We start from the raw sequence: 13,328 nt of genomic DNA, 5'->3' as shown, positions 1-13,328 counted from the left end.
TCCACACAACACCAAGTCGTAACATCATTAGACGGTGATATTTTGTTGTTTTTAGGTTGCGTTGGAATGTAACCAAAATGCATCGTCTGTCTGACATTGGACATTGACGTTGGCTTGACATTGGCTTCTGACGTCAACACGATTTTCATTAATAAACAAAATGACGTCATGTTAATGTCCAGTGCCTGTAGAAGCTATCTGCTTCCTGAAACGGGTGGCTGTTTGACCAATTCACGGTAAAGAATCCCAGCAGGCAAATTGATGTCAAAAGGATATTAATAAAATGTAAAACAAATTAATTCATTTGATACAAAAACATTGACGTCCATTTGACATCCACACATTGATGTTCTATGACCACCAGAATAATGACACAAAAACGTTAATAAAAGTAAAGTGTTGTGTGTCTGAAAGCGTCAATTCAAATGACAAATTTACACTGGATTTTGTTTCCCTACAATCAACACTTCTGTCAAAAAACATGTAAGAAATCATTTAGGACAGTCCTAGACGCCATCTTAATAGACACCATTTTAGATTTAATCTTTATGAAGATCAAATACATTTGTATTTTGTCATATTTTTTGATATTGTTTTAACAAAGGTGGCTGCTGGGAAGATTTGAATAAATAGCTTTACTTGAATTACTTGGAAAAAACATGCAAAAAGTTTTCAGGTCGGACGGAGCTCATCAAGTTTGTCATGTTTGTGTGCTGTTTGACCACATTGTTTAACAGTTACGGTGTATTTAACAGGTGAGTAACATGTCTTGCTGGTCTCTCTGCGCACTAATTTCAGGTTTCATGCCTGTTTTTTTTCCCCAGAACGCTCCATTTTTAATTCTGAGAGTGAATCTTTTTGGGATCTGCAGGAAACAAACGCTTCAAAAGTATTTATTTGCATAATAAAGATGCACTCGAAAATACTGGTATTAAATACCAATGATCATCCACTTTAGGGTGATGAATATTTAGGGAAATAATTGTTTACGACGCTCGAGCGTCGAGCTGATCTGGTAATCAGGCTATGAAATACAATATTTATTCATTAGAGCGAACTTAATGAGGCCTCGCGGCGCTAATTATGAAAAGCAGCGTAGCGCTAAATGAGCGCGCGAGAGACGGCGCGTGCGAGAGAGAGAGAGAGAAAGCGCGCGCTTTTCTTACCTTTTTCCCGCGCTGCAGGGTCAGTGGGCAGCACGGAGCCCGCGTGATTATATGTGATGATGGCCCCATAAACACCGCAGCACAGACCGGCTCAGGCAGGAGTGGTCGTAACTGCTGTTGTATCCATGATTAATAATTATGTAGAATATTGAGTATTTATTATGGGCCCCTTTTCATTGCTCATTGTTCGGATACGTGTGCTTCTGTTTGCCTGGTGAGAAGAGAGACCCGAAGAGCAAATTGCTCACACAGTCTCCCGCAGTTAAACATTGATTGAAAGAGCAGGAGGAAAAGAAGGGGCGAAATTAGATTTCTAGTTGCTTTATAGGGGAGTAGGAGAAAACGGACTCTAATAAGATATCGGTGTATTTCCCATTTATTAAAGGGAACAGGGTATTTTAGTGCATTAAAATATATTACCATGCACTGTATGCTCCTTGAGCTTTCACACTGACTGACTAGGCTACATAAACTTACAATATTAATATTGTGTATTAAAGAATGAAAAAGTACAAATGTTAAACATATTATAATTTATCATAAACTCTATTATATTATCTGTATGGATACATCGAATGCATGGTGTGGAAAACTTTATGATGGAATCACAATACAGACCCCATAAAGTAGGAAGACCGGGTATAGTTGAAACACAGGGAGAGTTGTAACACTACCAGTTTCACGAATCAGGCATATCATGCCACATATTCAGTTTCCTCAGGTATCCTTAACAATCACACATGGAGATTTTCCAGTCAGTCTTGCAATCTCTTCTGAAGCTACAACAGAAAATCAAAATCTGAGGTAAGAAAGTAAAAATAAATTGCAAGATAATATTTAATTTAGTACCTCTGCCATTGTAGATGATGTTATATGAGTTATATCAGGTCAAACTGTAGTTTCTGTAGAAAAGAATGGTGTATCAACCTCCTGCTAATTTCAAAGCATCATGCTAATACAGCTAGCTCATCGATATATACACTAGATATCGCATAGGGACCCTGAGCATGCGTCAATAGCGCCGCCACATTGGTACAGTGCTCCCAAGACAAATGTCATTCAACCGCACTAGTCAAGACAGTGTTATTACGTGAAGATGCGGGACTTTAGCGCTGTCTACGGGTGTAGTAACGAGCAAACAAAGAAAACAAAGCACAAAGGCAGAACATTTCATAGGTAATTTTAAGTTTTTTTCTGTTTTTGTATGTTCTGAACTTTTGTGCTAAACAGGTAACGTTATTGATGATAACAGTCACTTACTGCATTCACCATAAGGCAAAGCAGCTCCAACTCGCACTAAACACTCGGCTTATGCTAGTTTTGTTGAATGAAATTAGCAAACAATGCAAAAGAAATATGACAACGAGATGCTGCGCTGCCAGAAACTTGTATTATTGTCGGCTAGTGAAAGAGTCGTTCGGGGGATTCATTCACAAACGAATCGCTCCCTCCGTCAGTATGAGCAGTGAAAGCAGGAGAGGAGCTGTGTTTCAGGACATGATTAGATCACATTTAACAGGGAGGGTGAATAGTACATTTCTGTACACACAAACACAAGCTTTTTGTCAGGAATGCCCGTGCGGTCACTGATCCATCAATGTAGAAAAGTGATGAAAAATTATAATTTTCGTAATTAGAAAAAAAAATTAATACTAACATCCAGGAAAACTCCCGATCATAGATATGTGTATATCTGTGGCTTTGGATGGCCACAGTCCTCCACTGTACCTTCGTCCCGCATTCATTTCAAAGGAGCGCTACCCTGTAGCAAGATGGCGGCGCTATTGACGCATTCCATACAATAGACAACAATAGGCCAGGCGACATCTAGTGTATATATCTATGCAGCTAGCTAAACAATAGATGATTGGCGGGGTAGGTTGAAACACGCGTTTTGAAAGTATACAAACACTTACACCAGTGGCACAATTCCCAGGGGGGACAGGGGGGTCATGTCCCCCTCACTTTTTTTTTTAGATATAGCACTTTACTTCATGCTATAATTTTCCCTCGAGAGTCGAAAAAAGTTTTTTTTCAAATTTAGGCCTTTCTGCACACAATTACTCAAAATTGCTGCACATTTCTAAAACGATCACCAACATTCCACAACAGTTTCACCATCACTCAGATTTAGTCCCCCCACCTCTCAGACCAGAATTGACTTACACACACACAAACGCAAATGTGCATTGTGATGAAAACGAGCCCACCAACTCCTCTTCAAGGGGGAAGAAATGTGAGTTCGTAAAAAAAAAAATGATGGCTTACTCGCAAAGCACTGTCGTGCAAGGTGATATTTATTTACAGTGCCAAAAGTCCATCCACAGTGAGGATATTTACAAGTGCTAACAAAAAAATAGTAATAAAAAGTACCAAAGAAACAACAAACAGGAAAATAAAATCTGCAAAAATATACTCCAATTATATCTTATATATAGCTTAAACACACACACGATGCACATACACTTGCAATAGTCACATTTATTGTATTGTTGCAGTCATTTATTCACAATAAAACTGTTGTTGTGGCATATCCCTTGTAGTACACTAAAGTAGCATTTTGTTTACCTGTTAACTTTCCCCAGTATGTTACAACCCACTTAGTAGTGGGGTAACTTGTAACAAATGACCACCTTGTATTTGTCATCATCTCACAAAGGATGTGATATAGTTTAAGAAATTTTAATAGTTTACATTTGTAGTAGACAACTGTGGGTACTTTGCCTAAAAGTTTTAGTCATGCAGCTAAAAAAAAAGGTTTTTGGTGCTAAAGAAAAATTGTGTTATATAGGTCTCCCTATATAAACGCTGTAGTGTTTTTGAATCGCATTATAATAATTTCTACAGTATGGTATTTACAACTCTTTTTTTTAAAGAATGCTACAGGATACTGTAGTACTAACAACACCGAGCTGATAAACTGTAATAAATACTAGTAGTATTTGAGTTTTTACTCCATTGTGGTGAATTGTTGTTTAATATTACCTATACACAAAGTACAGTAGCCTATTTGTTATTTGATTATATCACTATATTGTATTATAGGGACAGATTAATACAAGTATGCTTCAAAAACACTATAGTACTTTTCATTGGGAATGCTCTGAACGTCCAAAGTGAGCATGAACAATAGTGATTGCAGTCAAATTTTTGTTTTTCGCCACTTCCATTTCAAGAGTTCCCACTTAGATATGCTTGGCATTTATAGCAGGTTTGGCATGCTGTCCCGGGAGAGAACCCTGAGCTCGGAGATATTTGAGCCCAGGGATCCCGTTGGTAAATAAGCATATCAGGGGATCCGAGATCAGGTAGGTCTCGATCGCTCCCCCTTTAGAAGGGGAGAAAAAGAAGGAGATGGGGTGGAAGGGGGGGATTCTTCCAAAAAGAAGAGGAGAAAGTGATCCATTTATATTAAGCTAGGATCATTCTGATTGGATTATTACTGATTACAGATGAGTAGCCAGCAGTGCACAGTCATATCACGTGCTCCTCTTGAAATTAGTTTGTGAAACTTCACTTATTTGGTGCGTTAGACAATACAGATTGATTTAGAGCAGCTTCACGGTATTAAAATGAAAAATAACAGAATCAGTGATGCAAATCTTCACATGTGAGAGAAATCTATTACAGTGTCATTAGCAGCTTGAGTCATTTAAGTGTTGATTCAGTTCAGTTAAAGGTGCCAGAAAATCTTTTATATTCCAAAATCAGACAAGTATGTATGTAATTATTTTAGGCAGAGTAGTCTAAACAAATCCAATGTTTTAGATATACAGCTGAAGTCAGAATTATTCGCCCCCCTGTTTATTTTTTCCCTAATTTCTGTTTAATGGAGAGCAGATTTCTTCAACACATTTCTAAACATAATAGTTTAAACAACTCCTTTCTCATAACTGATTTATTTTATCTTTGCCATGATGACAGTAAATAATATTTGACTGGATATTCTTCAAAACACTTCTGCACAGCTTAAAGTGACATTTAAAGGCTTAACTAATTAGGTTAACTAGGCAGGTGTAGGCAAGTTATTGTATAACGATGGTTTGTTCTGTAGATTATCAAAAAAAAAAAAAAAATTGCTTAAAGGGGCTAACAATTTAGTCTTTAAAATGTTGTTTAAAGAATAAAAGCTGCTTTTATTCTAGCCGAAATAAAACAAATAAGACTTTCTCCAGAAGAAAAAAATATTATCAGACATACTGTGAAAATTTCCTTGCTCTGTTAAACATCATTTGGGAAATAAAAAGTAATAAAAAAACTCTAAGGGGTTAAAATAATTCTGACTTCAACTGTATACAGCTTACAGTGACATTAAAAGGCTTAACTAGGTTAATTAGGGTAACTAGGCAGGTTAGGGTAATTATGCAAGTTATTGTATAACGATGGTTTGTTCTGTAAACTATCAAAAAAAAATATAGCTTAAAGGGGCTAATAATTTGGCCTTAAAATGATTTTTAAAAAATTAAAAACTGCTTTTATTCTAGCCGAAATAAAACAAATAGGACTTTCTCCAGAAGAAAAAAATATTATCAGAAATACTGTGAAAATTTCCTGAATCCGTTAAACATCATTTGGGAAATATTTAAAAAAAAGAAAAGAAAATTCGAAGGGGGGCGAATAATACTGAATTTAACTTATATAAATAACAAAATGCACACAAATAACCTCTAAAGTTGTAAAATTCAGTTCTTTACACTGCATAATACTAATTCAAATGTTAGTTTTCATCTATATACAGTAAGAAATTTACAATATACCTTAATTGAACATGATCTTTACTTAATGTTCGATTTTTTGCATGAAATGAAAATCAGTAAATGGGACTCAAACAATGTATTTTTGGTTATTGAAAAAAAAAATACACCCGACCCATAATAAAATGCTTAAATATTTGAACTTAGAGACTATAAAGTCCAGCACAAGTTTTTATCAATTAAATATATTTTATATTTCTCCCAGTAAAATAGTTTTGCTTGTGTTAAACTTGTCTAAACTATTTTATGCTCTGTGTGATGTTTGACTTCTGTATCTGACTAAACCAGACGTCAGTGCTCAGAGAAACACTATAGATTCAAACCTACAGCGATGGAGATGGAAACATAATCAATTTATGTCAAAAAGTAGTGAACATTTGAAATAAAGAATTGTCCTCAGACAAGAATAGGTGTTGATCAATAGTTTTAGGGCAACTTTGATGAAATGTTGTTGCTTTCTTTCACGCATAACAGATTGTTTGCATACTCTACACAGTGTAAAGCATTCTGCAGTATAAGAGCACTACAGCATTCTGCTCTGGCGTCCCATCAGCAGGTCACAGCTCTGTGGACTGGCCTGCATGCTGATGGTCTGCAGTGTGTGTGTGTGTGTGTGTGTGTGAGGGCTGGAGGCGTTTTATGACAAGTCCCCATCAGCACTAGTCCAGCTCTGCGTGCTGATGCTAACAGCAGTTCATGTCACAGACGTTATCAGAGAGAGAGACGCAAGACTGCAGTGGCTCCATCTCACAGGAAATTGCCAACTCACCCTAACAAAAGAAAGCACAAGTGCACTCACAGTGCAGTCCTCAGAGCAAGCCAGATAAGATGACATTATAAATAGTGAATTTCTAGAGAACGGACAGACTGGGGGAGTCCAACTTCTCAATTTCTCTCTACTGTGACATTAAGGCTGTTTGAAGACATTGAAAAGCAATTTGAAAAAGTGCCTGTCGTCTAGAATAATATCACAGTGTACTGTATGTATGTGTAGAAATGTATAAGATTTAAAAGTCTAGTTGGTGCATGTTCTCATGCGCAGCCACGATATAAATGCAGAAATTCTTATAAGGAGCATTCAGCTCAATCAAAGAGTGCTTCAATATTATAATATTTCCAACTAAAACTTATAGCTGCAAGGTGTGTGAAGTGATCAATCATTAAAAATTAGTATTAGACTAATACTCGAACTCTCAAACACAATTCTTGGAGGGCCGCAGCTCTGCACAGCTTTGGTCCAACCCTAATCAAACACAGCTGATCCAACTGGTGTTCAAGAGTACTAGAGAGTATTTAGCAGGTGTGAGTTGGAGACTATGCAGAGCTGTGGCCCTCCAGGAACTGAGTTTGAGACCACTGGACTATAGTAATAGTATAGTCTTTGGCTGTTTCTCAATATGCGTTCTTCATTGGTCTTGCGTCTTCGTGTAACGTCATCATCAGCTGCCAAAGTTCAGTTCCAACACTCAAGACTGCAAGAACGGAGGACGAGTAAAACTTCGCGGATGTGTTCTTGATATCGAGGACGCACCGATGCACAATTAAACACTGATCTCGCTCTGGAAGTCCCAGAAGTCATTGCGACCGGAGGTGGAAAGCGCAGCATTTTATTTAGATTCATTATTTATCTATCTCAGGAGTTTCCCTTAATGAAACGGTGAATATAAACATCACCATGAAAATCTTAATATAGGAATAAACGCATTAAGGGTGTTTATTTGCTGAATTTCGAATTGAAATCTGTTTTATTTATACTGTGCAACGTATATTTATAATGTTTTTATGCAGAGTATATATTTTGAAGTGGGGAAAAACAATAAAGTGTGTATGAAGGCTGTAATGTTTGAATAATTTTATATTAATAAACACGTCAAGGTCATGTGACCATCAGGAAGAACGCAGCATCTCATTTCTCACAGGACGCGTTCTCTGTTCTCGTGGTCTCCCGAGTTCGTTCTTCCGAGGACACCTGGCAAGACCGGTCTCCACAAGAACGCAAGTCCGTTCTCTGCGTTCTTGGAATTGAGAAACAGCCTTTTTGAAGCATCCCAACGTGCAACTTGATAACAAAACATCAACATCAAAATGACATCAAGCATCACATAACAAAAATATGATAAAATGCTAATCAGTTTGATGTCCAAACTTTCACGTTCATTCAACATCCACACCTTGATGCCCAGCAAGATTATCACACAATGGCCCAGTTTCACAAACAAGGCTTAGATTAAGCCAAGACTAAGGCTTAGTTAAATTAGGCTAATTAAGCCACATTTATAAAAATAACCTTAGAAAAATATATTACTGGTGTGCACCTGGACACAAAAAAGACACTGACATATTTTAAGACATCTCACTGCAAGTTATGTTGAGTTGAGACAGCTGAAACATGCAATTTAATCTCGACTAGCCTTAAACCTCGTTTGTGAAACCGGCGAAAGGAGTATTACAATATAAGAAAAGTTTATTCACCTGAATGTTTCAATTTCAGATGACAGATTTACACTGGATTTTGCGTCGAAACTATCAATGTTAAACATGATGCCAAAACGACATATTATTGATAGTCTTGTTATCGATTTTTGAGGTGTTTATTTGATGCTAATGTATGTCAACTTAATGTCGATATCAACCAACATCAATTAATTAGCATTTGTGGCGTGTTTTTGATATTTTTTTGACCTCAAGTTGGTCACTGGGACAAAATAAAGCGTATTATAATGTATAGTACAACACTTTAATGCTACAGCATCCTAATGTAGCCTAGTATTAGCTGATAAACTTATAATTACATTCCCTCATGAACGAAAACTGATTTATAGCTGCTATGCTATATTTTTATAGCATTTTTTAGCATAGTCTTTTTGGACCATCCACCTTGAGGTTAAAACACCAACATCAAATGGAAATCAAGCATGACGTCAAAAAACGTCAAACAATTGACGTTCATTCGACATCCACACATTGATGCCATTTTGACTAGCAAGATAATGACACAAAGATTATTGCAATATTAGAAAAGCTTTACTCACCTGAAAGATTCAATTACAGATGACAGATTTACACTGGATTTTGCGTCGATAAAATCGATGTAAACTTGTTGCCAAAACGACATCCTATTGACAGTCCTGTAATCGATTTTTGAGGTGTTTATTTGACGCCAATTCATGTCAACTTGATGTCGTTTTCAACTGACATCAAATTGATTAGCATTTTTAGCGTGTTTTTGATATCATTTTGAGATCAAGTTGGTCACTGTGGGATACTAAATTAAATGTACAGTACAACACTTTAATGCTACAGCATCCTAATGTAGCCTATTATTAGTTGATAAACTAATAATTACATTCTCTCATCAACAAATACTGATTCATAGCTACTATGCTATCTTTTTATTGCATTTTTATAGCATAGCCTTTTTGAACAAACGGGCACCTTGAGGTCAAAACATCAACATTAAAAGGAAATGAAGCATGATGTAAAAAAAAAAAAAAGTTAAACAATACAAACCGTTTTGATGTCAAAAACCTGACGTCTATTCAACATCCACACGTTGAATCCATTTTGACCTGCAAGATGACACAAAGCATGATACAATATAGGAACGACATCGTATTGACAGATTTTTGAGGTGTTTATTTAACACCAATGTATGTCAACTTGATGTAGTTATCAACTAACATCAATTAATTTGTATTTTTAGTATGTTTTTATAACATTTAGACATCAAGTTGGTCACTACTAAAGTAAAGAGTAATGTATTTACAACACTGAATGCTAGTCAGCATGTAGCCTAGTTTTAGCTGATAAACTAATAATTAGCCTGTTAGTTTTTACGCCAGTATGTGATTTATTGTAGTATACTATACCTTCTACTCAGTAGTACTGTTTATATTACTATGGTTATACGAAAAAACGCTGTGGTTTTTACTATAAACTAACGTTAGCCTAGTATTTTATATGGGTTTCGTGTAGTGTTCTATGAAGTATTTACTGTCGAAATGTTATTTTTCATTTTAATACTAGTTAGATACCACTAATCATACTACAAGTAGCTAATAGCCTAGTTAATATCCAGTCGAACTGTGGTAAATCTTACCCCTTGAGGGTTTCATTAGTCAAGAATACTGAGGAGGTGCAGTTCGGTGTTGCTCCTGAAGGGGGAGCTCTGATACAGGACACATTCTGAAATGCAGATACAAAAACAAACTCGCCGAGAGAGCTGCTGGACTGTGGTGGACATTTAAACCCTCATATTAAAGTCTGAAATGTGTGAGTATGTGTAGTCTAAAATTATATCATCGACCAAGAGCGTCGAGCGCCAAAAAGGGAAACGATATTTTACGCCAGACAGCTCGCTGGTCAATGACAACCCACTGTGGTGGTGGTGTGTTTACTAGGGGGAAGAACACAATGACAAAACTTGTAAGTGAAGCAAAACAATACACGCCTGTCGTTTTTTAAGAGTACAGAAATTATAGATTTTTAGCCGCTTTATAAAAGTATGGTTTCGAGTATATTGTTGTCGTTTATTAGACAAGATAGTTTAAATTAGTATTCATATCCCTTAAGAAAATAATGAGGTAAAGTTGGTTTTATATTTGCACAGTCATTCAGTGACAACTTATGACATGCTCCCTATATTGTTTACCATGGTACTTTGAATATACGGCCTGAAATCACATGTAAATATGACTTTAAAAACATTTACACTATTTGACTGTGTACATTGATAGTTAGTGGCTGCTAATATGATTTTACCTCATTTAAGAAAAGGAACCATTGTGGTGTAGTAAAATTATGTTAACCATGATTTAAATATCGATAAATTGTGGATAATGTAGCAAAACTATTTTTAATTTGTGGTTGTCCTGGTTTACTACTAAAACATGTTTATTTGTGGTAAATCCATGGTTAATTTAATCAAAAGGGCTAGCCAGTTTTAGCTCAAAATGCAATGTAATAGCAATAATGACAATGTTGTGTTATTAAAAATAGTATTCTTATTATTTCTGTAGTATATGTGTAGATTCATTTAATATATAAAGTTAAAACTTGTAATGTTTGAAATGTTTATATGTTATGGATAACTATTAAATCATCTTGTTTTGAACAAAAAAAAGTTGGTACATTAGATTATACCTTTGGAAAATTAACCGTGTTTTTACTACAAATTAATCTGAAAATCCATGGGTATTGTGGGTAAACTAACCCCAATTCAGCCATAGTTTTGCAACCTGGTAACCATTGCACCAATACAGGGTTCCGCACAATTCATTCATGTTGTCCCAACACAAATTGATTCAGCTAACTTAATAGTTTTAACTAATTTAAGTGGACTAAACATAAAACAATTAAGTTGTCCCCAAAAACCTTAAGAACTGTGAACTCATTTTAAATAAATAGTTTGAACAAGCAGCTAAAGTCATGTTTTGAGTGTTTTTTTTTACCACAAATTTATCAAAAAAAGCATGGTTATTGTAGTCGGACTATATTCCGCCATAGCTTTGCAAGACTAGCTTAAACATGGTATATTAAAACTATGATATAAACAATGCACCAAATATTGCTACTACATTTTTACTAAAACAAACCTTGGCTAATTTCACTAGACATTTGCTGTGTACTTTCAAACATACAAATATTAAATGAATTTTGTAAGATATATGAGGAATACTCTTATTATTTCTGCACTATATGTGTAAATTCGTTAAAGAATATTAAAACATGTCATGGTTAGATGACTATTCATGTTTTGAGTATTTATATCTTGTGGATAACAATTATGTCATCTTGTTTAGTACAAAAAAAAAAAAAAAACGCTTTGTTTATTGGATTATCCCATGTGAAATTTAACAATGGACTGTAAAAAAACTGCTGAATTGTCCACACAATTCCTTCATGTTGTCCTAACACAAATCGATTAAATTAACTTAATAGTTTTGACAAATTTAAGTGGATTGAACACAAAACAATTAAGTTGTCAAAAAAAAACTAAGATTTGTGTTGATTCAACTCATTTTAAATAAATAGTTTGAACATGCAGCTAAAGTCATTTTTTGAGTGTGTTTTTACCACAAATGTATCCAAAAAAAAAAGCATGGTTATTGTAGTCGGACTATATTCCGCCATAGTTTTGCTAGACTAGCTTAAACATGGTATACTAAAACTATGAATATACATGATAAACAATTAAGTTGTCCAAAAAAACATAAGCATTGTGTTGATTCAACTCATTTTAAATAAATAGTTCGAACAAGCAGCAAAAGTCATGTTGGGTGTGTTTTTTCCACAAATTTATCCAAAAAAATAAGGTTATTTGTAACTAAACTATATTCAGCCATAGTTTTGCATTACTAACTACAGCTTAACCATGGTATTTGTGGTAAAATTACAGTTATACATATGGTAAAATGCACCAAAACATAGTTGCTACAGTTTTACTATAACAGAAAGATGGTTAATTTCACAAGGAATTTGTGGTGTACTTCCAAACATATAATTATTACGTTAATTCTGTAAGATATATGAGGAATACTCAGATTATTTTTGCACTATATATTCATTAAATAATTAAAAAAACATGCCATGGTTAGAGGACTATTCGTGTTTAAAGTATTTATATATTGTGGATAACAATGATGTCTTCTTGTTTAGTACTATAATAAATGCTTTATTTATTAGATTATCCCTTGTCAAATTTAACAATGGACTGTAAAAAATGCTGTGTTCCACACAATTCCTTCATGTTTTCCCAATACAAATCGATTAAGCTAACTTAATAGTTTTAACAAATTTAAGTGGACTGAACATAAAACAATTAAGTTGTCCCCAAAAACCTTAAGAATTGTGACATCATTTTAAATAAATAGTTCGAACAAGCAGCAAAAGTCATGTTGAGTGTGTTTTTTCCACAAATTTATCCAAAAAAATAAGGTTATTTGTAATTAAACTATATTCAGCCATAGTTTTGCATTACTAACTATAGCTTAACCATGGTATTTGTGGTAAAACTACAGTTATACATATGGTAAAATGCACCAAAACATAGTTGCTACAGTTTTACTATAACAGAAAGATGGTTAATTTCACAAGGAATTTGTGGTGTACTTCCAAACATATAATTATTACATTAATTCTGTAAGATATATGAAGAATACTCCGATTATTTTTGCACTATATATTCATTAAATAATATAAAAAACATGCCATGGTTAGAGGACTATTCGTGTTTAAAGTATTTATATATTGTGGATAACAATGATGTCTTCTTGTTTAGTACTATAATAAACGCTTTATTTATTAGATTATCCCTTGTCAAATTTAACAATGGACTGTAAAAAATGCTGAGTTCCACACAATTCCTTCATGTTGTCCCAATACAAATCGATTAAGCTAACTTAATAGT

The 13,328-nt window shown here is 34.7% G+C and overlaps 2 long non-coding RNA genes across 7 annotated transcripts in view; one reads left to right on the top strand and one right to left on the bottom strand.

Annotated features, from left to right (window-relative positions):
- Positions 1-5,622: 5,622 nt before the first annotated feature.
- LOC141376051 (uncharacterized) lies at positions 5,623-10,083 on the bottom strand. The gene is made up of 3 exons (XR_012385132.1): positions 10,020-10,083; positions 9,431-9,489; positions 5,623-6,690 (listed from the first exon to the last, which is right to left on the bottom strand). It is a non-coding gene; the product is annotated as an uncharacterized lncRNA (long non-coding RNA).
- Positions 10,084-10,126: 43 nt separating this feature from the next.
- Positions 10,127-13,328, top strand: part of LOC141376046 (uncharacterized) — a 129,462-nt gene continuing 126,260 nt past the window's right edge. For 4 of the 6 annotated variants that reach the window (XR_012385119.1, XR_012385118.1, XR_012385121.1 and 1 more), the window contains exon 1: positions 10,127-10,192. This is a non-coding gene — a long non-coding RNA (uncharacterized lncRNA). Of the gene's footprint in view, positions 10,346-13,328 lie in introns of all 6 variants that reach the window. The other 2 variants (XR_012385122.1, XR_012385120.1) reach the window with 1 other exon arrangement.

Source organism: Danio rerio, chromosome 9 (genome assembly GCF_049306965.1).
Source record: "Danio rerio strain Tuebingen ecotype United States chromosome 9, GRCz12tu, whole genome shotgun sequence".
NCBI classification, from domain to species: Eukaryota; Metazoa; Chordata; class Actinopteri; order Cypriniformes; family Danionidae; genus Danio; species Danio rerio.
The sequence above is the reverse complement of the archived record's forward strand: the minus strand, read 5'-3'. Positions and strand labels throughout refer to the sequence as shown.